Consider the following 27,171-nt stretch of genomic DNA (forward strand, 5'->3'; position numbering starts at 1 on the left):
AAAAAAAAAAAAAAAAGGGAAGAAAATCTTAGACAAGCATAAGTTGATTTGCCTGCGGGTGACGGTCAACCAAGAGATATAATGAGAGGGACAAGAGGGAACCAGAAAAAAGGACCAAAAAAAGGAATAATCAAGAAGAAAAAATAAAAATAATAAGTAAAAATACGTTGTATTAAGTGGAGCAAAGACCAAATACAATGGAGACCCTGGGTTGGGAGGACCCAAAATGCCACAAAAACAAACCAACCAGAAAAAAACAAAAACAAAACCGAAAAAGAAAAACAAAGCCAAAAAAAACCTTGAGTCCCAAATTAACTAATTTGTTCGTGATTGAGGATTAAATGGGAGGAAAGTAAAACGAGAAAAGAAAAAACGAATAGAAAGGAAAAAATAAGAAAAAGTGAAAAACGAAGGAAGAAATAAAAAGGGAAGAGAAAAAAACAAAATAAGGCAAAAAAAACAAAAGAGGAGAGAGTGAGAATTAAGTGTCCTGGAGTATAACCCCAAAGGAGGGTCAGGATGAAGGAGAGAAATAAAATGTAACACTTATGGGTAGTGTAGTTCAAGAAAAGGGAAGCATAAGATGGGCAGAGAATAGAAGGGCTGAGGTGGAGGAAATAAAGGCAATAAGATAGAAGGAACAAACAACAACAACTACAAAAAAAAAAAAAAACAAACAAAAAAAAAATCAACAAACAGTGGAACAAGCTGCAAAGTCTGTGGATTTTTCCTGATTTTGAGATGTCAACCTCTTCCTCCTTCTCCTCTCTCCCTCTTCCCGGTCGGCGACTCTGCACCCCAGGCCCTGCCCCTGCGCCACACCCAGGCAGGGACTTGCAGTTGATGGGGCTCTATGGCAATGTCACACAATTGGCTTTAGTCTTGTTGGTAGTCAAGGCCTGCCGGCGTCTGCAGGGTCCAACGACGAGAGAGTTCGCCTTCGTGGATTCTCTCTCCCAGTCCCCCCCTCCCAAACCAGCAGCCTGGCGATCCAGCCCCAAGGCTGCCACTGCCTCTGCCTGGGGAGTAAGAGGCTCAAAGAGCTGGGAAATCCCCACTCTATCCCCACTCAGTGCAAGGCTCTGGGAAGGGCTCTGACAGTCAGGGCCTCCAGTACAATCAGGCGGGGGTGGGAGTCAATTGTTGTCAAGGTGATTGTTCAGCGCCTAGCATTCCGTTGGACCTCTCAACCCAGGCTTTCCACACCTTGCAGCCTGTCCTGGCCGGTAAAAAGAGGCACCAGTCTCTGCTTGCGACTAGTGTGGTATAGATCTTATTATCTGCCAAGTCCTTCTTGTCAGCGTTTATCCCTGAATATGGAGGCTCTATCAATCAGAAGTTGCCCCCGCCCCTTTAGCGTGAGGCACCAAAAAATATCACGCCTCCCGTCCCGGGTCTGTGAACTGAGAGAGATCCTATCAACCAGAACCGAGGGTGCGCAGATTTCACGGGTTAAGTTAATTTCAGTAATTGGGTCGCAGCTGTGCTCCCGAAGGTATTTCAGGCTGCCTGCGCGGGCCCCTCCCCCAACGCTTGATTGTTAGCTTGAATGGCTGGGTGAGGTGCCCCGCCCGCGGAGAGAATCTCCCAAGTAGGGAATACCGCCCTGGGGCCTCTCCCGCTCCCCGTGCGCGGGCCGCTGGGAACGTTAGCGGTGCTCGGTCTGCAATGCTCGGTCTGCAACCAGACCGGGAGCGCGCCAGCGGCTGTTTGCCGCTGGCTCTGCAACCGACCCACCGCTCGCGGCGGCGGCGGTTTCTGAGTGCGGGATGACTTACCACCGGTGCACTTTCTCGCGGCTTGAATGAACGCCCCTGAGGTAGCTTCCTCCACACCCTCGTCTCTCAGATTCGAGTGATAACAGTCCTTTTGCTTTCAGTTTGCTCCGAAGATAAATTTTCCTGTTTCTAGTTGATAAATTTGTTGTGGTTTTGGGGAGATCTGTCGGACGCGCTGCTCACGGCGCCATTTCCGTGACGTCACCGCCAGTTCTGTCATTCTTAAAGATTCTTTCATGAATTGAAAAATTGAGTAAGTTGAACATATTCATTAAACTAAAAATTAAATTGAATTTATGTGTAAACTGAATGAGTTGATTTAAATTCATAAATTGAATGAATTGAGGAATTGCAATAATTGAATGAATAAACTAACTTGAGTCTTCAAAAATATGAAGGTTTCAGATAAGAGAAATATGAAAGGCAGTTTGTTACAGTAAAAAGAAGATTACATTAGGGACAGAAGATCTAGATTTGAGCTGTAGCATGATTTTAGTAAAACTCTAGGCAAAGGTATTAACATTTTCCAATTCCATATTCTCATTATTTGTCTTAGAAATAAAACTAGCAAGTAAATGTCAAAGCACTTTATGTTCTACTGACAGTTTTTGTTACTACAACCCGTTCCTTTTATTTATAGCTCTTTCTTATTGGAGTCTTAGGGTAACATAGGAAAGAGGTTGGTGCACGAAAGCTCAGGTGATATAATTATTTTTGCAGTCTCATACCCTTGAAAGAACTGATGTTACAAGCAATATGTGCATGATATCTAGCTTGATTAACACTGCAGAATATGGGCCTTTTCTGTTGTTCTTTACTGCCTTTTATGTGGTGGTTAATTGCATATGTTAACTTGATTGGATCAAAAGGTACCCAGATATTTTTGCTAAATATTATTTCTAAATTTGTCTGTGAGGGTGTTTTTGGATGAGATTTGCATTTGAATCAGTAAACTGAGTAAGGTAGATTGCACACCTCAATGTGGGTGGACATTATCCTATTTGTTGAGAGCTTAAATGGAACAGAAAGATGTAACAAGAAGAATTCACTTCCTCTGCCTGACTCTTGCGCTAAGACAGCAGTCTTCTGTCCTTGAACTGGGAATTCCATGATCAATTCTCTTGCTTCTTTTGGTTCTCAGGCCTCTATACTTGGTCTGATACTTACACTATCAGCCTTCCTGGTTTTCCAGTTTGCAGACAACAGATTCTTAAACTTTTCTGCCTCCATATTCACATGACCTAATTCCTTGTAGTAAGTCTATTCACATACAAAGTGGGGCAAAAGTAAGTTTACAAATGTCTGTGTAGAAAATAATATAATAATTAATAATAATACAAGAATATACTCTATGTTTTGCATACTTACAACTGTAAATCTACTTTTGCTCTACCTTGTGTGTATGTATATTTCCATTACTATTAATATATATATTTCTATGTATCTGTTTGTACATGTATACCCCATTGGTTCTCTTTTTCTGGAAAACCTTGACTAATCTACCCTACCATCATTACACAAATCCACAACCCACAAAAAAGCAGTTAGAAGAGTAAACTTACAAATTTGCCATATATGCCCATGAGAAGAAGATGGAACTTAGAGGCTTGTTGAGACCTTCAAATCTCGTTCAAAGTTTTCATTACCTGTGACATAAAGCTCCTACTTATAAGATATTATAAGATATTGAAACAAACAAACAAAACTACCTAGGATCTACAGACAATTTAAGGGATATTTTGGAGCCCATCTTTATATTAAATATCAACGAGGAAAATTACTATATAACTGTATGAGTAATGGAAAGTAAAATATAGTAAGGGAAAAATTGCAATTAATACTGTGTAGATTTTATCAGTAGTGAAAGGTATTAGGAGGCTATAACAGTACATAATCTTAGAGTGCTAAGAGAACAGAGATTAGTGCTAGATTATTCCAGACAATGATGTCCTCAAGTAAGAAAAAAAGAATTTAAAAAACAAATAAATAGCAACATGACATATACTATTTTAATGGATTGAAAGACTCAAGATAATTAACATGTGAATTCTCCACAAAATTATCTATAAATTAAAGACATTGTTAGTCAAAATCCAAGAAGAATGTTTTAAAGATATTGAGGAACAGATTTTAAAATTTACTATAAACACAAAGAAACTAGAACAGCCCAAATATTTTGAAATAAGAAGAATAAAGCTACAAGACTCACACAATACTTTAAGATTTACTATAAAACTGTAATAATTAAGACAGCGTGGTTAGAAAAGGGATGACACTAGATCAAAGGGGCTGGATAGAGATCCTTAATATAGACTTAAACAAATATGACTAATTTTTGAAAAGGTGCAAAAGCAATTTAATAAAGAGAAAAAATCTGTTAAATGATGATGGAGTGTTTGAATATCTATATGTAAATAATTAAACTATACCACAAAAATACATAACAAAAATTTATTAAAGCCAACCACAAAAATACATAACAAAAATTTATTAAAGCCAATCATATACCTAAGTATATAATGGAGTATTATTTAAAAAAATATTTTAGAAAAAAATAGGAGAAAAATTTGGTATATTAGGTAAGTAATGAGCTCTTAGAACATCAATAGTATGATCCATAAAAAATAAAATAAAATGATACATCAGAATTCGCCAGAATTAATATTTTTACTTCATGAAAGATACCATAAAGGAAAATAAGCACTACTAAGAAAACAGGCCAATTCAAAAATTGACAAAAATCTAGATTTATGGTAGAAAATATACAAAATGAGCCTGAAACAATTTAAAGTTCCAGGAAGTAAGGAAGTTTTAAATTTTTAAAAATACACTGATGAGGTATGTCAAAGGAACAAAGGGACGAAATGAAAGATCTCATAATGACAAAAGCTGAAAAAAAAATTGGCAACAAATTAAATCAATTGGATGATAATCCAAAGTATACAGTAAATATCCATGATATCTATGTGTCTATACTGAAATAAATGATTGAAAAAATTATTAAGTGGTTGGGTAAAGAGAAATCTTCCATGAAGAAAAATTCCAAATAAGTTATTTAGATACCTTGACCCTGAGAAGAAGAGCATAATATCCTACTTCTTAGGGGTCAGCTGTGCATGGTGACTTCCTTCCAAAGAATACAATGTGAAGAGGCAGAGTGTGGGGAGAAAAACATGACTTTGGAGAAAACAGACAAACACAACCTTAGTCAGGTGTTCAAGGTCAACATCAATAGTCATGGATCAGGTTGATCCTTCCTTTGATATGAATTTGATAAAAACATCACTTTACTTTGTGGTCTTCACTCCCAGAATTCATAAGTTCATTATAAGCAAAATGCCAGACAAATTCTAATAGAGGAGAATTTTTAAAAATAGTTGACCAGTACTCCCAAAACTGTCAAGATCATCAATTAAAAGAGACATGGACAAGTGTGTGGTGGTTACCAGGGGTGGGGGGAGGGAGGACAGGGGGAGAGTTAGGGGGAGGGGGAGGGGCACAGAGAACTAGATAGAGGGTGGCGAAGGACAATCTGACTTTGGGCGAGGGGTATGCAACATAATTTAATGACAAGGTAACCTAGACATGTTTTCTTTGAATATATGTACCCTGATTTATTAATGTCATCCCATTACCATTAATAAAAATTTATTTAAAAAAATAAAAAAAAAATAAAAAATAAAGAGACATCTGAGAAACTGTCACAAAGGAAGACATGACAACTAAATGGAATGTGTTATCCTGGAAGGGGTCCTGTAAAAGAAAAACTGAAGATAAAAACTAAGGAAATCTTAAAGTGTTGACTTTACTTGGTAATAATACATAGATATTGGTGCGTTGTTATGTATGTACCATGCTAATAATGTAAGATGTTAATCATTGGGGAATATGGGTGAGGGGCCTACTGAAGCTCTTAATATTACTTTCTCAATTTTCCTGCTCATCAAAAACTATTCTTAAAGAGAAAACTTATTTTTCAAATAAAAGCAAAAGATATGGACACTTCACCCCAAAATATGCATGAATGGTAATTAGACACCTGAAAAGAATCTCAGTATCATTAATTATTAGGAAAATACAAACTAAAATCACAGTGAGATACTATTACACACTTATTAGAATGAAAAGTGAACAGAAAGAGGAAAAGAAAGGAATGGAATGAAAAAAAAAAGGACAAGGAAAGGAAAAGAAAAGAGAAAAATTTAAAAACCTGACAGTACCTAAAACTCGGAAGGTAGTGTTTTATTTGCCCTTCAATGTTCTAAGCTGCAAAATGGCACAGTATTCCCTCTTTGTTAGTAACTCTCTCTTCTCTGTCAACACCCAGCATTCTGTTGAAGTGTCTGTTACTTTGGAAGGCTTTATTTTCCCACCCTGGAAAGGATTCAAGAATCTGTTATCTCTCCTCCCTTTCATCATAACACTTTGTCTTTAACTCCACTATAGTGTGTATTACATTATCAAGTTAATGTCGATTGTTTTGTCTCTCTTCCCCACAAAACTGAAGTGCAAGAAATATCTCTTTTATCTCTGTGCCCATCCTAAGCATGAGAGTTCCTAGTAATAGATGTGTTTTGAATGAAGACCAAAAGGAAGAGATCAAGTAATTGTATTGCATTTGCTGTCTGATAGCTGAGACTTATTTAAAGTGAGTGGAAAGTAAAGAGAAAACCATCATCATACTGAAATATTCTGGAAAATAAATGGTTTAAATCCTGACACAGGTCTCTATCACACCTTTGATTATTGAACAATATTAAACAATAGGCTTAGCAAGTGAGTGAACACGCACATTTCCGGGGCAGGAAGAACTTTACATCAATTCCAGCACAGAAAGCTCAGTCAGAGATGGAAATGTGAACAGTGGGATTTTTAAAATCAGAATGAAGCATCCAAGGAAGCAGTAATAGATGTGAAAATTGCATGTTTGTAACCACAGAGGTCTGGGAAGTGTCAGAGACTGCATAGTTAAGGGAGATAAATGTGACACAGCCAATTATTATTTAATGTACATTCCTCTCACTTAGGCAAAAGGATGAGGCAGCATTATCTGCAATCAGCTTGGGAACAATGACAGCTTGGCTCGACTGACATTCATCTGCCCGAGCCAATGATGAAATAGTGATCAAGCAAACATCCTCAGAAACTCTAAGGACTCAGATGAGAAGGAGAAAAGGGGCCCAGGAGCTGATCAGGGACAGAGCAGTGAACACATGAGGGTAGGTGAGGGTCAGATTAGTGTGCAGAAGAAAGACCAGTGGCTCTTTCAAAAGAATAAATAGTATAAAAGCAAAGGCATAGGAGGAGGGAAGTGAACAACATGTGCCCTGAGATATAGAGTTCAAAGAGCCTTGGTCCGGGTGCTTGTCAACTAGAGTTTTAATTCCTGTCACAGTACTAACATTCCGTGTGATTGTGACAAGTCAGTGGCCTTCTTTGTGCCTGAGTCTGTAAAACGAAAATGTTTCATTAGATGACAGCTAAACCATAACTATGTGACAGTTTTTCTTGTCTATTTCTCAGAAGCACGAAGCCTGATTTTCCTGATTTCTATAAGTGCTCCCCTGACTACAGTTCCTGGCACATAGCTGGTTTTGAATAAAGGTTATCAAAAAAGAGATAAATAATTACCTTTATAGTCTATGTTTGAAAGTGACTAGAATATTTGACTAAGTCTGTTTAATATGGTCTCACTAAGAGTCCAGAGAGCTGTTCTTTGAGCAGTTGGGGGTGGGAGAGTTTAACTAGAAATTTCTGAAACCAATGATCATGTAAAGAAACTTGAGTTTCCCAAACCAGCACCCTATAGATAGTAAATGAGTGCATTCTGACTGGTAACAGATGTTGGTTTGGGGAGTAAAGTTGAAAGGTAATAATGCTTCTGGCTTGGCATGTCTATATGAGCTAGGGAAATATTAGAAAAGGGAAAAGAAGCCATCTTTAAACCTTGAGCCTAAGCAGTGTCCTAGTCCTGTTTTTACTGAAGTGCCCAAAATTAGTTCTTTGTCCTTTTATATTTTATTAATAAAATGGTGTCATGAGTCTTGCTCTGCAATTGTTGTGCAATTTCCTCACAGCCACTCTTGGGGTGACTTATTGTCCTACCATCCTGCCTTAGTCCTGCTCCATGTGAACATTAAACCTGCATCATTGATATTACTTTAATATTGATTATAAGAAATATAAGGCATCATGCATAGTGCCTAATGTTTAGTCAGCAATTGATAAATGACAACTAACTAGTATTCTGAAGGAATATATAATTATCAAGAATTTTGTCAAAAATGGAAATTAAATCTCACAGATATTAAGAGGAATACTTCATGTGACCATATTGTTACTTCCAGCATGTTTTATATTTGGATAAATGGTTTTATTGCAAAATATTATACAAAACAAGAAATGTTGTTGAAGGGTCTTGATAAGCTTTAGCAATAATTTCTATTTCATTAATAGATGACAAAGTTGTAGACATTGCAAAAATTAAATACCCACCACTTTAATACCAAACTACATGGTAAATTCTGAATTGAATTCTGTGGATGATCAGGCAAATAAATCAAGCCCATCTTTCTTCCAGTTCTAGAATGAAGGCCCCGCTCCTTCTTGGGATGGTGGGAGGAAGAATCTGAATGGCATCTTCACTGGAAAAGATGACTATGGTACTCTAATGTGAGTCTTTATAGTGGCCTCTCTGCCATTTTGCTGTCTTTTTCTAATACTACATCCAACACAGAGCTACATCATTAATCTTTCCAAATACAATGTAGATCATCAGTATTTCTGCTCAAAAGTTTTAACAGCTTCTCAGAGCTAAATAAACTTTTAACTCATAGAATTAAAGACTGAATCAGCGTTGACTGTCCTTGGACATCTATTCATCCCAGCATTAATCTAGCACATGAGTCTGTATGTGAGCTTATTCCATGGCCTCATCCCCACCGACAAGCTATCAGGGTCAAGAAACCTACTACCTTCTCTGTTTGCATGCTGTTCTCTTCCTCAGAATGTCTTCATGTTTATTTAAAGTCTGTCTCCTTGGTGTTGTTGAAGAGCCACACAAAATAAACCAGATTCCTTTTCTATACATAATAGATGAATATTTTGGACCATACAGATTTTATAAACCTCATGTCTCCTTTTAATTCAGACATTTTTTCAGCTGATTGCTACTTTTACATAACTTACCCACACTTTCAGACCCCCCTCTCGTGTCGCTCTTTCTATACCCCTCCAATTTCTCCTCTCATAGTGAAGCCCTTTCCCCCAGATTTGGGTCCTGTGACTATAGCAGGCTACTTTATTGATCTCTCTCCAATGCTGCTTATTACTTTAAACCTCTTTTTATGGAAATACTTTTAAAATGTATGGAATGTAACAATATTTGCACAAATTATTCATAAGGGTTATAGTTGAGGGAAAAAGAGACATAAAACAATGAACATTAATTTTCTATATATAATATGGTATGAGTTACACAAGATTCTTAGAGGACTCAGAGGAATTTCAGTTTATGAATTTTCAGGGGTGGTTGAGAAGCACACTGTACATTTTTTCTAAACTAATTTTGCTATTGAACTTTGCATTTCATGAGATTAGATTTCTTATGATAGATTCTTTGGGATATGTTGACTAATAGTTATTTATAACAATGTCTCATCTCTCTTACTGGAATAGGAAGTTCTTAATGGCCCAGTACATGTCTCATATATCTTTGTAACTGTCACATTGGCTTCTACTCTGCCAAATACATAGTACATACCAAAAATGTTTAAATAATCGGGTAAAATAATGAATTTATAACCTGTAGATGGTTTCCATTTTTTTGAGATCTTATAGAGATATTAAATTTTCTTTATTTTTATGAACTATTTTTATGGAAACAGAACTAATCCTTCTATTTACAAACGAATTCTTTTTTTTTTTTTTTTGTATTTTTTCTGAAGCTGGAAACGGGGAGAGACAGTCAGACAGACTTCCACATGTGCCCGACCTGGATCCACCTGGCACGCCCAACAGGGGGTGATGCTCTGCCCACCAGGGGGCGATGCTCTACCCATCCCGGGTGTCGCTCTGTTGCGACCAGAGCAGCTCTAGCGCCTGGGGCAGAGGCCAAGGAGCCATCCCCAGCGCCTGGGCCATCTTTGCTCCAATGGAGCCTCAGTTGCAGGAGGGGAAGAGAGAGACAGAGAGGAAGGAGAGGGGGAGGGGTGGAGAAGCAGATGGGCGCTTCTCCTGTGTGCCCTGGCCGGGAATCGAACCGGGGACTTCTGCACGCCAGGCCGACGCTCTACCACTGAGCCAACTGGCCAGGGCTACAAACTAATTCTTTATAAATCTTATCCTTTTTTGCAATTTTCTTCTTGTCCTTTTATTTTCATGTACTTTCTTATTTTTTCTTATTATTTATTACTATTTAAATATAACAAATTTTTGAATACTCACTGTGTGTTAGTAGATGCACTCCATATTTCTGTGTACATATGATTCTCTCTTGCTACCCTCAATAATTCTATGACATGGGTATTATTATTCTACAAGAAAGATGAGAAAAATTAGATTCAGAGAAGTTAAGTAGATTCTCAAAGGTATTAAAAATAGTAAATAGAATCCAAACCACAGGATAACTGAGTCAAAATCTCATGCAACTTCTTGCCTAACCATTCCTCTGAAGCATGGTATTACCTTCTTTTTGTGAGTATGGAACACACAGAGGCATGAGTACTTTAATAAAGTATAAGTCTAATTCATGTATACAAATAACGGTATGCTGGGTCATCAAAGAGTGATAGGTGAAATCAAACATACTACCCCTATATTCTATCCAACTTCCTAATTTATTTTTTATTTCAACCTTTCTCCAGAGACTTGATTCAAGGTCATGTGGTAGAATTATATGGAATGATATGGATGAAGAACACTGTCTGCCAAATTAACTCCTCCAGATTGTCAGGTTTTCCTGGATAAATTGCATCACATCTGTCAATAGATTGGCTTTTCAATTATTTGCAAATTTCCTGTTGTAGAAGAAAATCTATAGTTTATGAAACGCTTAAAAGCACTCTTATTACTTATTGAATATTCATTATAATTATAAATAGTTAATAAAATAATTAGAATTTAGTTAGTAAAGCTTTATACAGTACTTATTTTTAAATCTTATGAGTGGCCAATTAACCATAATTATCATTATTGATCATTTATCACATTTATTATTTGTTTTAAAAGGCTTTTATGCCGATTTGCAGTATTAGTTCTCATATTAGAAAACTGAAGCCCAGTGTGAGTGGCATGTCAGTAGTGACAGAAAACAACAGCACAGTTGAACTACAGCCAGATTTTCCAACTCTATGGACTTCTTATACCTAATACTCTGGAAAAAACAGAACTTAGAGAAATAAAAAGGAACTGGTTTATGCTACCAGTTGACAAAACTTGTTGTTTAATTGTGTATTTCTTTCTTTCAATGTGAATAAAATGAACAAAGAGAAAGTTCACTCATGTAGGTATACTTGTAGTCACCATTTGCATCATATCCACTAACATCTCATTCATTCAAAGAAGTTTCAAAGCCACGCACAAAATCAACTGTAGAAAGTGTCCACTTTGCCTCTTATGAGAGGAACTGAAAAATCACATGGCAAAAAGTCTGTATACAGAGAAGGTGATGAATTGGGAACCATAATTGAATCTACAACAAATAAAATAAAGAGAGAATTTGGAGGGACAAAGATAAAAGACAGAGTTGGTGAGTGGTGACAAGGATGATGGCAGGAATAGAGAGATGCCAGAGTTCATTGGGTGATGGTCATGAATAAAAACCAGGGAGGAATTGGAATGTCTGCTGAGGAGGTGACAAGGTACATACTCCCCAGTCACTGTGTACCCTGCATGACCTTCCAAATCCAAGCTTCCTGATGTCCCGGTATACATAAGACTTGGCATTATTATCTTTCTCAGGTATCCTGAAGAACGATTTTAAATATAACCTTCCCATCTTCATATATCTAAATGCATCTTTCCTTACTAAATAGCACAGTTGATAAATTCTGTGAGTCTGTATTTGAGCTTGAATTCCACGTCCCTGTTTTGAGTAAAGAGGATGATGAAGTAGAAAAAGAAATTGCATTTGGGGGCCATTTTTTTCTATCCCTCCTATGTACTTCTTTTTCATTACCGTCTTTACTACCTGTCAATCAGGGCTGCCAGATTTTCCTACTACTCCTTCCTGTCAATTGATTCTTCTTTCCTCTCATCCGTATCTCTCTCTCTCCTAATTTCCATCTTTCTGTTTTTCCAGGTCATTCCTTAGTTCTTTTACAAACTTTGTCTGTCTTTACCTCCTTATCCATGCCATTCTAGCTCACTTCCCGAGATGTTTTCAACACCATTTATTTATCTTTCCTTTTCACTTTGCTTCTTCCCAAAGGGGCCCCTAAAAAGATAAGCTAATGGAAAAATCTCATTAGAGTTTGTTTTTAATTTGCCATTTTTCAATATTATAAATGCTTAAAAGGTTTTGTGGGGGACAGTTTTTGTTCTCTCAAAGTATCAGTGGACCATCCAGTCTCTGCTCATCAAGAGAAATAAATGCCCCTGCCACTTCTAGCTCCCCGATGGCAGGTCTGTGGGCTGCAGCCACTGGAGGGAGCATTTTAAATCACTACAAACTTTGAAGTATGTAGCTGGTGAGAAAGGGCTGAAACCATCCTAATTTCCCAAGTGAGTGTTAGCATCACAGAAAAAAAAGATCAAACAAAAGTGATTATGACCTAAATTGGTCTTCAGGGCTGTGTTTCAGAGAATCAGCATAGCTTCAGAGAAAAAAAAGTTCAACTCATTGCTGCTGTGTATGTTCCAGGAAGGCTATGTCTTTCTGTTACTGACTGTTCTTGCAGAAAGAACAAGATTTTATTATTCCCCTGGACCACAGACCTTTCGTCTTTAATCTCACAGGTCAGCTATAGCTTTTTTTTTTTTTTTTTTTTGCTATAACAGAGCCTTGTAATTACTCTTATATATCTTAAAATCGTAGGCTCTAATTTCAAAGACTTCTTGTAATCTGAAAGCCTTTCAAAACATAATGGTGTAATAAATAAGTCGCCCTTTCCAAGTGGTATCTTTGTTTGGTAAATGCCAGCACTAAGAAGAATATAAACATATTCCCTAAACAGATACCATAAACTGGGAAGTGATATAGTATTAACTATAAACATATCTTTACCATAGACTTGCTTAAAAATGTTCTCACTCACGAAGTTGAGAGAAGCCTTTCAATTTGTATTTCAAAAAGAAAATCAATAAACCTGCGGAAAGTCTACTTGGCCAGAAAAGTTTGAGCCACGACTACTGCATTTCCCAGTGGAGTTCTTTCCCTCCTTGATCACTCCCACTTCTTTCCAGTCACAGCTCCATCACTGGGATGAGACCAACATCCCCCAATATCAACCAACTCTGTGTGAACCTTTTCTGAAGAAGGGCAAACCCTTCTTCCTAAAGGATTTTACTCCCTCCCTGCCTGCTCTGCCATATGTCCCGGTAGAGCCCGAGCTCTATGTCCATCAGGCATCCCTGATTCGACTTCCCCGCACAATGGGACACTCCTGCTTAACAGCAGGGCTGGTAGCCTTTTCAAGACTACTCTTGAGGCGGCTGTGAGAATTCTACTTATCAGTGCCAAGACGAATTGCCATCAGAGGAAAGACATGACTGACACACAAGTTAGTTGCAAGAATTACACAGGCAGTTTATTACTCACAAATCCTTTTGGTGTGCCTGGGTACAGCTTATGGGGGCCCCATTGGCATGCTCCTCTCCGCTGTCCTTGGTTAGAGCAGTGTGGAGCCAGTCTAAATACAGTGTTGGAGTCTGGGTCACTACTGCTGCAGGGGGGGCTCCTTCACATTCGTACCTTTTCTGGCAAACGCCTTCTAACAGGTGTCAATCTACAGGATTATCACCTCAAACCACCTTTTTGGGAGTTCCTCACAGGGAACCCTTTTTATGTTAATCTACCGAAATGTTACATCAAGCTACTTTTAAGGTGTTCTTAGGGAAGCTTCTTGTTTATGTTAATCTACAGAGTTATGACATCAAACCACTTTTTATCTATATATAACTCCACACACACACTAACTGGGCCCTGCGCGAAAGGCAGAGTCTGCCTATCTTATCTGTACACACTAGATTAATTCCTGTCCTGACATCATAGCCTTATTCACTTTCTTTAATTGCTTTTAATATTATATCCTAACTCATTTATATATACTAAATTACTATAACATTATATTACTGTGACATTTATGTAAAGACATTGCTCCTTTACGTACACACACGTATGAGCATGTGTGCACATGTGTGTGCATATTACAAATACAATATTACAGTGTCACTTATTAAATTAATTTATTTAATTAGAAGTATCAAATTACAGATTTGCTAAAGATTTGGGACAAGTAGCAAACTGATATCTGGGGGTGGGGGAAAGCAAAGAAGAAATCTAGAACATGGGAGGTGACACTGACATGAAAAGAGGGAGTCAATCCAAGGCTCACTGAGGATAAGGGGCCAGCAACCTTCTCATATAAGCTTCCCTCTCATTTTGACTTCTCAGTTGTCTTCGTGCCTGCCTGTCCTATGACACCGTGAGGGGTCTGACTGCCCTAGCTGACTATCTCCAGTGAGATTCCTTGCTGGCATACATTCCATTTCAAAATGAGCGCACTGTTTTTCTGCATTTTGAATGTACTCATTCTTCATGTCTTACCTCACAACCATTGAAATCTTCTCCTAAAGCTAACATCTGTTTACACTGGATTAGGACAGTATGCATCCATGTCTTGATTAGACAATTTATAATAAAGAAACAGTAGGATATTGTCATTATAAATGACAAAACAGAGCTTTACTCTCCAAAGCTAACATGCTGTGCACTTCCCTTAGTACATTGCCTAGAAAATTTTGTACTTACAGTACAAACATGAGAAATATATATATATATAAAAACCCAAAATCAACTTAATTAGGATAGTCAATCATGTCTCATGAGGTGACCCGTCCTATAAAGTCAAACCAGAGTCATGAATCTAGTGTTCTGTGATTTTCTTATGAAATTAAAGTGATGAAACTTGATCCACCTTGTGCTTCTGCATTTGTAGAGAGGGTTCAACTCCCTAAGTACGCCTCTGCAGACAGTCCCTATTTACAGGCCTTCCAGAACCTTTATGTTTGAAATTAAATCTTAAAGCTTTTTTTTTTCTTAAAGTACCATTCAGCATAAATAAAGCCAAACCGAACTTTGAACTAAACTAAGAGGACTCTTTAACCAGGGAACACTGAAGAAGCCACACCGAGATGGGTAGGAAAAGCAAAAACATGGAGAGGGCTGCTCAGCTCCTGGGAGCAAACCGTAGCCTGGAGAGACTCACGTGGCAGGAAGTGAGTTTAGCAGAGAGGGGAGGGTCCTGAGCCCCAGGAACAAAGCCCTAGCCTGCAGCCCCAGAGCCTAGAAGAGGCTGCGAAACAAGTCAGGATACTGTTTGTGAGAAAGAGACAGATTTCTCAGACCCAGGATTCTTCTTAAAGGGACCGTGCAGAACACCTCTCTCACAACCACTCACCTGGGGCTCTGGAGGACGAGGAGAAAAGAGAAGACCAAAGCAGCAGGAAGAGAGTGTAATCTAGGAGGCACAGGGAGGAAACACTTTGAGGGAGAGTCACCCTAACCCCTGGGCTGAGTCACTCCCCAAATCTGAAGTGAATATTTCCCCTGGAAACAGCAATACCAGCAAAGGGAAGCAGGACACCAGCCAAACAAACTCTCCCATGGCACTCAGAGCAGAGTTGTTTAGAAGGAGGGAGCTCTCGGGAGTACAGTATTGAGTATTAGTGGCTGAGCTGCAGTGCCCCCACCCACACGGCTGAGGGCAGGCGGTGGAGAGACTCGGAAATGTAGTTCCATCAGCAAGGGCAGAAGTCAGCTGGCCACCACTGAGGCCCAGGTGTGAGCTCAGTCTTGCCCAGTGGGGGCAGAGGGGAAGTGCGAAAGTGGTCAGGCCCAGCTGTGGAACTCCTGCAACCCTGCTTGCGGGGAAAGGGTGGGACCCCTGGAAGGGGTGGAGACCAGCCATTGAGCAAGGGCTAGCAGGACTCAACTTCGCCCCACCCACGGAACCCAGGTTTGCGGCTGGATGTATGAGTTGGCTCCTCCCCACTGGGGTGGGTCAAAAGTCCAGAGCAGGTGGAGACCCGTGACTGAGCATGGGTGAGCAACCTTGCCCAGCCTGTAGAGCCAAGACTTGCAGTCTACCAGTGAGTGGGCTCCTCCCATGGGGGCGGGATGAAGCCTGGAACAGGCGGAGACCCGCAACTGAGCAAAGGTGCTCAGCCCTGTCTGCAGTGCGGAGGCTTGCAGCCTGGGCATGGCACATAGCCCCACCTGTGGGGGTGGAGTGAAGGGCAATGCCACCGAGGTTTGTGGACCCAGGCACATGATCACAGCCCCTCTTGTGGAGGAGGGGCAGAAACCACAGCAACAGCACCAACAGCCTGGCACTGGCAATGCCCTTACCCAAACACCCTAGGCAGCAGTAGCAGAGGGGGTGGTGGGCCAGCAGACAGACCACACCTACGAAACACAGAGGCCACAACTATTGGAATCAAGTGGCCAAAATCTTCTTATATACAGACAAAATGGGTGGCAGAGAAATGCAACACAAATAAATCAAGAGAAATCCCCAGTAAAGAACCTGAATAAGTCAGATATAACCAAATTACAAGATGCAGAGTTAAAATAACGATGGTTAGGATGCTCAAAGATCTTAGAACAATAATAGATGGTCATTATGAACACCTAAATAAAGACATAGCAAATATAAAAAAGGACATTGAAATACTAAAAAAAGAATCAGTCAGAAATGCCAAATACAATATCAGAAATGAAGACCACATGAAAGGAATTAAAAGCAGAATGGATGAAGCTGAGGATCAAATCACCAACTTAAAGGACAAGATAAATGAAGGCATGGAAGCAGAGCAAGGAAAAGAAAAGAGACTCAAAAAGTCTGAGGAAACACTAAGAGAGCTCTGTGACAACATAAATAGAAATAACATCTGCATCATAGAGGTTCCTGAAGAAGAAGAGAAAGAACAAGTGATAGAGACTTTGATCAATCCTATCATAGCTGAAAACTTCACTAAATTAATGCAAGAAAAATACTCATAAGTTCAAGAAGCACAGAGAACTACATTAAAGAGAAACCTAAAGAAATCTACACCAAGACACATTATAATTAAAATACCAAAGCTAAGTGATAAAGAGAATATATTAAAAGCTGCTAGAGAAAAAGGGCTATCACCTACAAAGGAGCCCCCATAAGGATGACTTCCAACTTCTCAACAGAAACACTTGAAGCCAGAATGGAATGGCAAGAAATATTCAAAGTAATGCAGAACAAGAGCCTACAACCAAGACTACTTCATCCAACAAGGCTATCGTTTAAAATTGAAGGAGAAATAAAAAGCTTTCCAGACAAAAAAAAAACTCAAGGAATTCATTACAACCAAACCAATGCTGCAAGAAATGCTAAGGGGCCTGTTGTAAACAAATCAGAGGGGGAAAAGAATATAGCAAAAGAGGAACACAACTTTAAAGAATAAAATGGCAATAAACAACTACATATCAATAATAACCTTAAATGTAAATGGATTAAATGATCCGATCAAAAGACATAGGGAAGGTGCATGGATAAGAAAACAGGACTCATTTATATGCTGTCTACAAGAGACACACCATAAAACAAAAGATGCACATAGACTGAAGCTAAAAGGATGGAAAAATATATTTCATGGAAATGAAAAAAAAGCTGGGGTAGCAATACTTATATCAGACAAAATGGACTTTAAAACAAAGACTATATAGTAAGAGATAAAGAAGGTCACTACATAATGATAAAGGAAGCAATCCAACAGGAAGATATACTCATTATAAATATCTATGCACCTAATATAGGAGCAACTAAATATATTAAGCAGACTTTGATGTATATAAAGAGCAAGATCAACAGCAATACTATAATAGTAGGGGATTTCAATACCCCACTAACATCACTAGGTAGATCCTCAAGAAAGAAAATTAACAAAGAAACAGTAGACTTAAAGGACACACTAGATCAACTCGATTTAATAGATATCTTCAGAACCATTCACCCTATATCAGCAAAATATACATTCTTTTCAAGTGCTCATGGTACATTCTCTAGGATAGACCACATGTTAGGGCACAAAAGCAGTCTCAACAAATTTAAGAAGATTGAAATCATATCAAACATTTTCTCTGCTCACAATAGCATAAAACTAGAAATCAACCACAACAAAAAAACTGAAAATTACTCAAACACTTGGAAACTAAATAGTATGTTATGAAATAAGCAAATGGGTTAACTATGAGATCAAAAGAGAAATAAAAAAATTCCTAGAAACAAATGATAATGAGAATACATCAACTCAAAATTTATGGGACACAGCAAAAGCAGTTCTGAGAGGGAAGTTCATAGCATTACAGGCATACCTTAAGAAGCTAGAAAAAACTCAAATAAACAGCTTGACCCTGCATCTAAAAGAACTAGAAAAAGAACAGCAAGTAAAGCCCAGAGGTAATAGAAGGAAGGAAATAATGAAGATCAGAGCAGAAATAAATGACATAGAAACATTTATGCTAAAGAAACAATAAAACCAGAAGCTGGTTCTTTGAAAAGGTAAACAAGATCAATGAACCTTTAACCAGACTCACCAAGAAAAAAGAGAGAAGACTCAAATAAATAAAATTAGAAAAGAGAGTGGAGAAATAACAACTGACACAACAGGAATACAAAATATTGTAAGAAAATACTATGAAGAACTGTACACCAAAAAACTAGACAACCTAGATGAAATGGATAAATTCCTTAAAACATACAATCTTCCAAAAATCAGTTTTGAAGAATCAGAAAACTTAAACAGATCGATTACAACAAATGAGATTAAAACACTTAACAAAAAACTCCCAAAAAAGAAAAGTCCTGGGCCTGATGGCTTCAGAAGTGAATTCTACCAAATATTTAAAGAAGAACTAACTCCTATTCTTCTCAAGCTATTTCAAAAAATTCAAAAGGAAGGAAGACTTCCAAGCTCCTTTTATGAGGTGAGCATAATTCTGATTCCAAAACCAGGCAAAGACAACACAAAGAAAGAAAATTATAGGCCAATATCCCTGATGAATTTAGATGCTAAAATATTATAAACCGGATCCAGCAATATATGAAAAAAATCATACATCATGATCAGGTGGGATTTATTCTGGGGAGGCAAGGCTGGTACAATATTTGCAAATCAATCAATGTGATTCATCACAAAAACAAAAGCTCAGAGAAAAATCACATGATAATTTCGATGGATGCAGAAAAGTCATTTGATAAAATCCAGCACTCATTCATGATCAAAACTCTCAGCAGAGTGGGAATACAGGGAACATACCTCAACATGATAAAGGCCATCAGTAACAAGCCTACTGGCAACATCATAATTAATGGACAAAATTAAAAGCAATCCCCTTAAGATCAGGAACAAGGCAGGAATGCCCCTTTCCCCCAATCTTATTCAACATAGTCCTGGAAGTCCTAGCTACAGCAATCAGACAAGAAGAAAATAAAAGGCATCCAAATTGGAAAATAAGAAGTAAAACTATCATTATTTTCAGATTTTATGATATTGAAAACCCTAAAGTCTCAGTCAAAAAACTACTGGACCTGATAAATGAATTCAGAAAGGTGGTAGGATATAAAATTAATACTCAGAAATCAGAGGCATTTTAATACACCAACAATGAACTGTCAAAAAGAGAAATTAAGGAAATAATCCTCTTCACTATTGCAACCAAAAAAAAACAAAGTACCTAGGAGTAAATTTAACCAAGGAGATTAAAGACTTGTACTCGGAAAATTATAAAACATTGATAAAAGAAATCAAAGGAGGTACAAACAAGTGGAAGCATTAACCATACTCATGGTTAGGAAGAATAAACATGATTAAAATGTCCATATTACCCAGAGCAATTTATAAATTCAATGCAATACCAATTAAAATACCAATGACATACTTCAAAGAAAAGAACACATATTTCAAAAATTTATATGGAACCAAAAAAAAAGAACTCGAATAAAGTGGGAGGTATCACACTTCCTGATATCAAGTTATACTACAAGGCCATTGTACTCAAAACAGCCTAATACTGGCATAAGTACAGGCATATAGATCAATGGAACAGAACAGAGAACCCAGAAATTAACCCACAACTTTATGGACAACTGATATTTGTCCAAGGAGGTAAGAGCATACAGTGGAGTAAAGACAGTCTCTTTAACAAATAGTGTTGGGAAAATTGGACATCTACCTGCAAAAAAATGAAACTAGACCACCAACTTACACCATTCACAAAAGTAAACTCAAAATGGATAAAAGATGTAAATGTAAGTAATGAAACCATAAGCATCTTAGAAGAAAACATAGGCAGTAAGTTCTCTGACATCTCTCGCAGCAATATATTTGCCGATTTATCTCTATGGGCAAGTGAAGTAAAAGACAGGATAAACAAATGAGACTATATCAAACTAAAAGTGTTTGCACAGCTAAAGACAGTAAAAACAGAATAAAAAGACAAACTACACAATGGGAGAACATATTCAACAATATTTCTGATAAGGGGTTAATAACCAAAATTTATAAAGAATTTGTAAAACTCAACACCAGGAAGACAAAAAATCCAATCAAGAAATGGGCAAAAGAAATGAATAGACACTTCTCCAAAGAGGACATACAGATGGCCAATAGGCATATGAAAAAAAAAAAATGCTCAACATCACTAATCATGAGAGAAATGAAAATCAAAACCACAATGAGATATCACCTCACACCTCAGAATGGTGCTCATTAACAAAACAACACAGAATAAGTGCTGGCGAGGTTTTGGAGAAAAGGGAACCCTCCTGCACTGCTGGTGGGAATGCAGACGGGTGCAGCCACTGTGGAAACAGTATGGAGATTCCTCAAAATATTAAAAATTGAACTGCCTTTTGATCCAGCTATCCCACTTTTAGGAATATACCCCAAGAACACCATAGAACGGTTCCAGAAGGAGAAATGCACCCCCATGTTTATGGCAGCATTGTTCACAATAGCAAAGATCTGGAAACAGCCCAAGTGTCCATCAGTAGATGAGTGGATTAAAAAGCTTTGGTATATATATATTATGGAACACTACTCAGCCATAAGAAATGATGACATCGGATCATTTACTATTAATACATGGATGGACCTTGATAATATTATACTGAGTGAAATAAGTAAATCAGAAAAAACTAAAAACTATATGATCAGATACATAGGTGGAACATAAAAATGACACTCAGAGACATGGATAAGAGTGTGGGGGTTACAGGGTGGGGGAGAGGAGAGGGAGGGAGATGGGGAGAGGAGGGGCACAAAGAAAACCAGTTAGAAGGTAACAGAAGACAATTTGACTTTGGGTGATGGGTATGCAACATAATCAAATGTCAAAATAACCTGGAGATGTTTTCTCTGAACATATGTACCCCAATTTATCAATGTCACTCCATTAAAATTAATAATTTAAAAAAAGAAAAGAAAGAATAAAGCCCTACATTGCAAAATAATGGCTTTCATCCCCACCAATAACTCCCATTGACAAATCCACTGACCCACTGCCATTCTCTCCTCATGAAAATAAATTATTTGATTTTTAATATAATAAACACTATAGATTACTAATGACTACTAGAAAAAAATGATGGGATGCAGAAAAATATGGTTTATTATTTGGAACCCTGGCACAAACACTGTATAAAAGTCACAAACGTTTCATTTAAACACATGGAAACAGTTACAAAGTGCAGTTTAAGACAGGGTATAAGCTATGCAACTTAATTTCAATTCTTAAAATTATTGCAGTGAGAGTGGTTGGTGCTGTGCTGATAAATATTGAGATTGCAATTCTCAGTTAGCACTTGAAATAAAAAATGATCCGAAAAGTTCTGTGTTGGTTGCAAGCTTCTCTCTCTCAAATCTTCTGTGTGCACTGTGCTGGGAATTCACACCAAGATAGTATGGAAAATCAATTTGCAAAGCAGTGGTTTTTATTTCGCTTAGATGAACCAATTTCATTTAAAATGCATGTATTACAAAAGTTGCTCAGAAAATACTGCTATCCATTGCATTATAAAAGACTACATCAAACCTTTTCATTAATGATGCAAGAAAATGTTTATAAAGTGTGTTGAATTAATGACTCTTGATAATAACTCTATTTTAAAATAGTTTGGTAATAAGTAAATTATATAGCAAACTAGCAGAAGATCAACAATTTCTAGAGCTCATGGGATTTCCCATTATTAATGGCTGCTTTGGCTGAGCAAATTACTAAAGCAATCATGCTCTAAAACAAAAAGATCTTTATTTTTCGTTGTCTTGTCTTTAACAAATGTTTTAAATGGCAATTTACATTAAAATGAATAAAATTCATGAGATAGTCAAAGTAGTCATTTGTTTAAAGCTCAGTATTTTTAATTAAACTAACACATTTTGTTGTGGGCATAAATAGTACTTTTCTGCAAGTAAAATTACAATTGAAAATTAAAAAATGCTTTCATAAAAGAAAGACAAACACTTTTAGCTTCTTGGTACTAGCAATTGCTTCAATTAAACTTTAAATATATATGTTACTTTTTCAAGTAGAGATTATAAATTAGAAAGTAGGAAGATTTTAAAAATTATTATTCCTTTCCATAGACTCCACAGTCAATAAATATTTGAGTAACTATGAGGATTGACTATGCACAATTTAATGCTGTTAATTATTGGAAAATGTGATACACCTGAAATCTTCTCTGACATTAACTGGCCATGGTTATCCTGGCACCCTTTTACCTACTGATGTGATCACTGGAAATGACAAGAGCCCAAACTCTGGTTTTAGTTCACGGAGAATTGGGTCAATCCCAGCCCTGTCTGTTGATGTGAGCAAGTTCACTTCACATTCTGCAGTTCCAACTGTGTTGAGGCTTTGCAGAGTTCCACAGGGTATTTCTATTTTCTGAGAGAAAGAGTGATACTTGACATCTGTCCAAATCCAAGCAATTACTAGTTTAAAGTAATTTTCAGTTTCAATATTAGATCACAGTACATTACTTCCTATGGCCTATCTCTGTTTAAACTGGGCTCTCTATGTATGCTGTGATTTAAAAAGCAAAACAAACAACAAGTACCATGTGGAGATCAATGTAGAACACGCAATGAGATTTGTGTGTTCAATCTGATTCCAAGATTTAAAAAAATCGATAAGTGCCCAATAGACACACACATCGTATTGATAATTGACATTCTTTAAAAAAGTAAAATTAATATATTATTTTCCTTTTAATTTATGTGTATGTGCTTTTTTTCAAACAACTATTAAGTGGCTAGAACATAAACATTTAAGTTATTTTGACCTATGACTACTTAATAAATAAAACTGTTCAGCATTTCTTTTGCCCTAACAGCCATAAAAACAATGAATGGATTACTAAGAGCACTCTTTCAGGGAACCTCTGATTGACTCTGGGAAATAATAGATTGGTAAGAGGAATGGACAGGACTGTCTACAGGAAGATTTATGATAATTTTCTATAATGACAATATTACTGTTAACTGTAAGCCACAAAAACAGCCTCCACCTGAGAATTTGAAAGCTCAGCCCTTTGTAAAAATTACTTATGTCACTTGTTTTGATGTTAAAACATCTGCTTTCTTCCCATCTGGTCAGGTCCAGAGACTGGTGAACATTTTGCTCTGTCCTGTTCACTGTTCCCACTGCTGCCTGACTCCCTCAGGCTTAAGAAATTTTCCGATTCATCCAGGGCTCAAATCAACAATGACATCCTTTTCATTCTTCAAATCTCTCTGCCCTCCACTTCTTCCTTCCTGTTCTGTTGACCAGCTAGAGAAAGATCTCTGCTTTTAAAGGTACTTGTGACTCTATTGCACCCACCAGCAAACTCAGTAAATCTTACCTTAAGGTCAACTGATTAGTAAGCTTATTAAGCTAAAAAGTCCGTCTTCCTATTACGGTAACATATTCACAGGTATATCTCATCATATTCACAGGTTGTGGGATTAAAACAAGATATTTTAGGGCTAGTCACATTAGAAATTCCAGAATCAATGGGGAAGGAGGCAAGGAAGCCTGTGCTGCACACCCCCCTCCACCTCCACTCGATGTCCACCCAACATTTCTGGAAAAACATATTTTGTAATAGTTGGAAGCATAGTATAACTGATGAACACCCACAAATTTGTCTACATCAAAAAGTAACAGTAATGAGGCAGTGTAAACTTTGGACTGGGTGGGGAAGGGAATGGAGTTGAGAGAAAAATAAAACCAAGGAAAAGATTGATCACTATTTTATGAATGGAGAAATCATTACCATATGCACATAGCTCATGCTCCTCCACAGACCCAACACTGACTTGAAAAACTTTGTGCATATGGTCTTAGTTCTAGCTCTCAAACAGGTTTAGACAAGGCAAAAATCACTGTGTGAGTCGCTAATCATGAAAGGAGATAATCTCAAGCCTTGGAGAGAAAAAATATATATATTCCTGTGGCACACAGTGACACTTCTGTGTTGCTTTCTCATTTCTGCAATTCCTTCCCACCTCACATCAAAGTATCCTAAGCCAATAAGGACTCAAAAACCTAGTCATGCCATTTAGCTAATTTGTCTGTGGTGGGTCTACTTCAAAAGGAGGCTGGGAAGTTTGGCCTTTTCTATCTCTGTCCCTTTCATAACTCTTTCCTTGCCTTGGAGTGATCATAAAATATTTTCTCACAGAAGATAAGCTCAGAATCATAATTCCCTTGTGTCTTTTCAAAGTGTATCTCACCTGTTTCCATTCTACAACTAATTGTGTCTTTGTTTATTTGATACACTAATTCATGGAGCAGATACAGGTTTAAAATAGTGGTGGTATTCAGCCAATTTACACTGGTTTGGCAGAACTGATACCTAATTTTTTGCTGAGTTCTGTGAACCAGTTGTAATCAGGTTCTCTCTAATGTGCGTGGCTATAAATGTAGAATTCACAAATTTCCATTCCTTATTCTTTTTTAACATTCATCTGTGCAACAACGTATTCTAAATGCCTGTAAATGTTCATTCCATCCACAGGTAAAAAAAAAATTACGAGTGAGGATGCCAATCAAGAAGGAATATGGAAATATCATAAATAACAGTTTTATTGTTTTTTGTAAGGTATTATTTAACAGTCTTTTATTAATATTTTAAAACTCTCATAACATAATCTAATTTTATGTGTCTCTTTTATTGTTCTTATTTAAGTGTTTAATGCACAAAATAATAAACCACCTTTCAGAATATTGTTTTTTTATACTTAAAATGATCATTAGGGCAGAGAACCGGTTGTTAAATTATCTGAATTCCACCACTGGTTTAATGTATTATTCATCTCTCTGATACCAGATGAATACTTCAACAGGGACCAGTGATGCCTTTACTCAAAGCTGAATGAAGCAAGAAAGAGAAAGCTGTGTCTGGAAATACATTGAAACAAGGAGTTCATCTTTGTTTCTATTCAGGTCAAGTCTGTTTAAAGATGCATTTTGTTGAACTGTGGCTGAGGAATTTTCATGTTTTGTCAAATATAATTTTGAAAATATTTTTGTCCACAATAGCATCTTCCTGTATTTCTTCTTTTATATTCAATACTTTCACTTTTGAAATGTGCCTTGTAAAAAACAGACACTACACAATGAATAGGCATCCCCCTCAAAAAATTCTCAGGGCCACAGAATTCACAATTTAGTAAGAAAAAAAAAAGCAAATCTTTCAGTTAATACAGGTTGGGTCACAGGACTTTGAGATTAAGAGCCTTGCGTTCAATGTCTGAAAAAGATTTTCAGAACAAGGTTATTCAGTTCTATAGATTTATGACAGGGAATGAATAGGGAACAAATAGTTTTCCTCAATCTGCAAGTTCTATTCACATTGAAAGAAGAAAGTCTATTCAGTTGTTCTCTTTCTGTCAGATTGCCAATTTTTGTACTGTTGGGTTGATTAAATTCAATGTTTGAAAACTCCAAAGTTATTTGAATAAAAAAGGCCAAATACACAGATGATTGCGAGTGATTTAAATTCCAGTGGGTTATGCTTCACTTTCTGTGCTGCTTTTTTATATGAGATTAAATTAGAACTTCTGTGAATATTGTGTTTGTGGTGCTCAAACAATATGCCTCCTATTAATTCTGACTTTCTTATTAGTTTTCAGACTGACTGAGCCAGTGCATTGCTCACAGGTACATACTGAGAGACAAATATCTACTCTGTTATTTACTTGTATATGTTTCAAAATGTTTACCACAATCCCTAGACATGCAGCCTCTTGAAGAAAACAGTCTGTCTTCCTCAGCCCTCTCTTTGATCAGCTCCATACCACATGCTCTATCAAAAACCTTTATCTTTTAAATCTTCAGTGCCTTGCAAGTCAATGTTAGCACATTGTTATATGTCACCTTTAAGGCACCCAGCAAACTTCAGGCTCTGGAAAGAAGTAGAAAGAAAAAGATTTTCAGAATTTCTTTTTAAAATATCTTAAATCCTATTGAAGTAAAAGAAGATATAATCATAAAATATATACATTTTTAAAAAAGAGAATGAATATAATCAGTGTTAATTGTGGGATTCTAACAGCAAATATGAGAAGAGGGAGAAACAACAATTCTGGGAGTCTTTCATCCTTTTTTTTTTTTTTTTTTTTACAGAGACAGAGAGAGAGTCAGAGTGAGGGATAGATAGGGACAGATAGACAGGAACGGAGAGATGAGAAGCATCAATCATCGGTTTTTCGTTGCGATACTGCAACACCTTAGTTGTTCATTGATTGCTTTCTCATATTTGCCTTGACCAAGGGGCTACAGCAGACTGAGTAACCCCTTGCTCGAGCCAGCGACCTTGGGTCCAAGCTGGTGAGCTTTGTTCAAACCAGATGAGCCTGTGCTCAAGCTGGCGACCTCAGGGTCTTGAACCTGGGTCCTTCGCATCCTAGTCCAACACTCTATCCGCTGTGCCACTGCTTGGTCAGGCTATTCTGGGAGTCTTAAACTGGATTGGAAAGAAGTAGTGGAAGTTTCCCAGGCTAACCACGACGAGGGATGTGGTCTGCTCAATATTGGAAAGATGGCATTGGCACAACGGCTATACAAGTTTATAGGAGGATGATTTTCTTAGGAGTTTTAAGTTAGTGTGCAAATTTAAAAAAATTGTAGTGAATACCTCCTATGTGCCAA

Source organism: Saccopteryx leptura, chromosome 3, assembly GCF_036850995.1.
Source record: "Saccopteryx leptura isolate mSacLep1 chromosome 3, mSacLep1_pri_phased_curated, whole genome shotgun sequence".
Taxonomy (NCBI): Eukaryota; Metazoa; Chordata; class Mammalia; order Chiroptera; family Emballonuridae; genus Saccopteryx; species Saccopteryx leptura.